General features: G+C 32.2%; 1 pseudogene; it reads right to left on the bottom strand.

Annotated features, from left to right (window-relative positions):
* Positions 1–2,444: 2,444 nt before the first annotated feature.
* On the bottom strand, positions 2,445–2,563 carry LOC118608895 (annotated as a pseudogene).
* Between the last annotated feature and the right edge of the window lie 429 nt (positions 2,564–2,992).

The raw sequence follows: 2,992 nt of genomic DNA, 5'->3' as shown, positions 1-2,992 counted from the left end.
CCTTCTGTGTGCAAGGCAGACATGCTAACCACTACTCTATGGAACCACCCCTAATGGCTTATTTATTTTCATTTATTTTCATAATGATTAATAGATTGAGCATTGCTAGATGGCAAACACTTCTCTTAATATTTTAGGTTTTATTTATATACATATATTAAAGTTAAAAAGTAGAACACATAGAGATTGCCTTATTTCCCAAAGTCATACGAGTAACAAGCAGAATAGGTAGACCTCCGAAGAGAGGCTGCAATCACTGCGATTTCTAACATTCTGTTTTTAATTAATTCCATTAAATTGACCTATTAATCCATTAAAAATATCCCTTAATGAGCATTATATGGCAATCACTGTTCTTGGCATTACTGACTCCAGGATGAAGATTACACAGACAGAGCACCCACAGTTACCCACGGTGAACTTACGTTCTCTTTAATGGCCATCTCTGATATTTTTTATACAGCACATAAAACCGTGGCCCTCAAACATGCTCGGTCTACAATGTCTATACTCTCAGTCTATAGCTATGTACACAAAATAGAATATTTTAATTAACTAAAACCATATATAACCAGAATTATAGTCATTTACTAAATTGTATAATCAAATACCATTTTCACTCTTCACAATTGGCAAACAGACCTTTGGTTGAATGTTTTAATTTTTAACATGTTTCATTTTGCATAAGTCAAAGTAATGACTGCCAAAAACATTTACAATTATATTAATTTATTTTTTTTCAAGTGATGCATCTCAGACTAATATGAGGTAGATACAGAGTAAACCAACTCATAAATAGGAAAGTTAAGTGGGTTAGTCAAGAAGATTGTAGCCAGGAATAAATTTCTGTCAAGGCTCTTCTTCAAAGAATCTTTCTAGAGCTGTCAAAATTAGCTTCAAAACCTCATAGATGGTCTCTAGAAAGAAAATGACACTTTGCTCCCTTCAATTATGAAAATACTGAAGTATTTGACAATACTCCAGTAATATTGACTGGTCTACTGATTAATCAATTCTTAGATAAAGTAGTATGGCCAGACATTTTACGCATTATATATGATTGGTCCAGGTTTGCTCATCTATTCTTTTTCTGCCTAGGAATGGAAGTAAATGGGTTAGTTCCTGTTCGGCAGCCAACATCACAATACCAACCTACTGATGTCGTGAGATGGTTGGTAGGTGAGTTAGCAAGGGTAGAGGAGGTGAGTGATTGGAGAATTTCTCCAGCACTTAACAATATTTGACATACAGAAGATAGTCTATAACCCATAAACAAATTTAAAAACAAATCACAACACTCAGCTTGCTGAGGTCAATTCTGAGATCCATTCTTTTAAATAGATAGAAGTGAAGAATTTTTTGAAAAATAATGTTTCTTTTGCTTGTTTGCATTATGATAATGCAGATCTTAGAAAACTAAGCAAAGAGTCTTTGTTGGAGTTTTGTGATTAAACTCTGTATTACAATGTAAGACCTTCAGAATGGCACAGCAAATTCATTTGGTGTTCTCTCGGTACTCCTTGTTTATATTTCACATTGCTTTGGAAGATACACTGCTCTGCGGTCAATTTTAATTAAAATCTTGTTAAAATCATTTGTCTATCAATCCAAGATCAGAAGGTTTACCTATATTCATAAATTTTTTTTCAAGGGATTAATTTAGTGCTAATGCTATCACAAGTGGCATATCAATGGGCAATCCCCTGACAAAACAGCTAAATTATCTTTTCTGATTGTGGCTAAGCATAGATATTTGGCATTTAAAAACTGAGTCAATTATTCCTAACATTCATTTCAAAGCAAGTATTATAAAATATCTGGAGCTACCTGAAAATAATAGATAATTAGACATTAAAACCATATTAAAATAACATGAATAATTGAAGGCAAACATTTTTATGAAATGGATAATTGGAAGTGATAAGAAGTTCTTGCAGACCATCATATTTAATTTTTTCTCTCTCAAGGACTCATTGGGGTTTAATTTTAATCGGGCTCTTGCGATCTTGAAAAATGTTAGCTCTGATAAAAGGCTTGCTGCACTGCCTTTATTTTACAGTCATGTTTCTCTTGTGCTACATACCCCTTATTTTTGTTAAATATGATAAACCAATAAATGAAATTCCTGAAGACCTAAAAAATCTGACATTTATTAAAAGCAGCATAGAGATATTTTGAAATATAAAATAATCATAATTGCTCACATTTGGAAACTACTTTACAATTTAAAAAAATCCTTTAACATATTTTATGTAATTTGATTCTCAAGTTAAACCTGATAATGAAGACTCTCCCAGTCATCTCAATTTTATTTTTATTTTATTTATTTTAAAATTTATTTTATTTTATTTTATTTTATTTATTTTTTAAGGCAAGGCAACCCCTTGGTTGACCTTACAGATTGCAAGGACCTTGTCAGCTTACAATCCCTTTTTATTTTTTTACACCTACAGCACCTGGTCTTCCTAAATAGTCTCCCATCCAAGTACTAACCAGGCCTGACCCTGCTTAGCTTCCAAGATCAGAAGGAATCAGGCTTGTTCAGGGTAGCATGGCCGTAGACCATTTCAATTTTAAGATGAAAAACTGAGGCATATATTAGTGACTGCTTAAAGCCCTACACCATATAATATGCACACAGAATTTCTTTGACTAAATTTTCTCCCAAATCCCTCTTCCTCATATTACCACAGTGTCTTAGGTCTAATACGTTTTTTACACATGTGCCCTAAATTAAACTATTTTTATATCCCTTAAATATGTGAAATGAGCCCCTCAGGAAGACACAGTAATAATAATGTTTACTATTTTATTTACTAAATCACATTGTCTCATTTAATACATACAATAGTCCTTTAATGTCACCATTTTTAGTGAGAAAACTCAGGTTTGAAAAAATCAAGATTATCCAAATTAACATAAATTGTAAATAATAGAGATGGAATTTGAACATAGGTCTCCATATTTCTGAAGTAAGATCTTCAAACTACTA

This window comes from Rousettus aegyptiacus, unplaced genomic scaffold (assembly GCF_014176215.1).
Source record: "Rousettus aegyptiacus isolate mRouAeg1 unplaced genomic scaffold, mRouAeg1.p scaffold_m13_p_10, whole genome shotgun sequence".
Lineage (NCBI taxonomy): Eukaryota > Metazoa > Chordata > Mammalia > Chiroptera > Pteropodidae > Rousettus > Rousettus aegyptiacus.
This window is presented reverse-complemented; position numbering and strand designations above follow the sequence as displayed.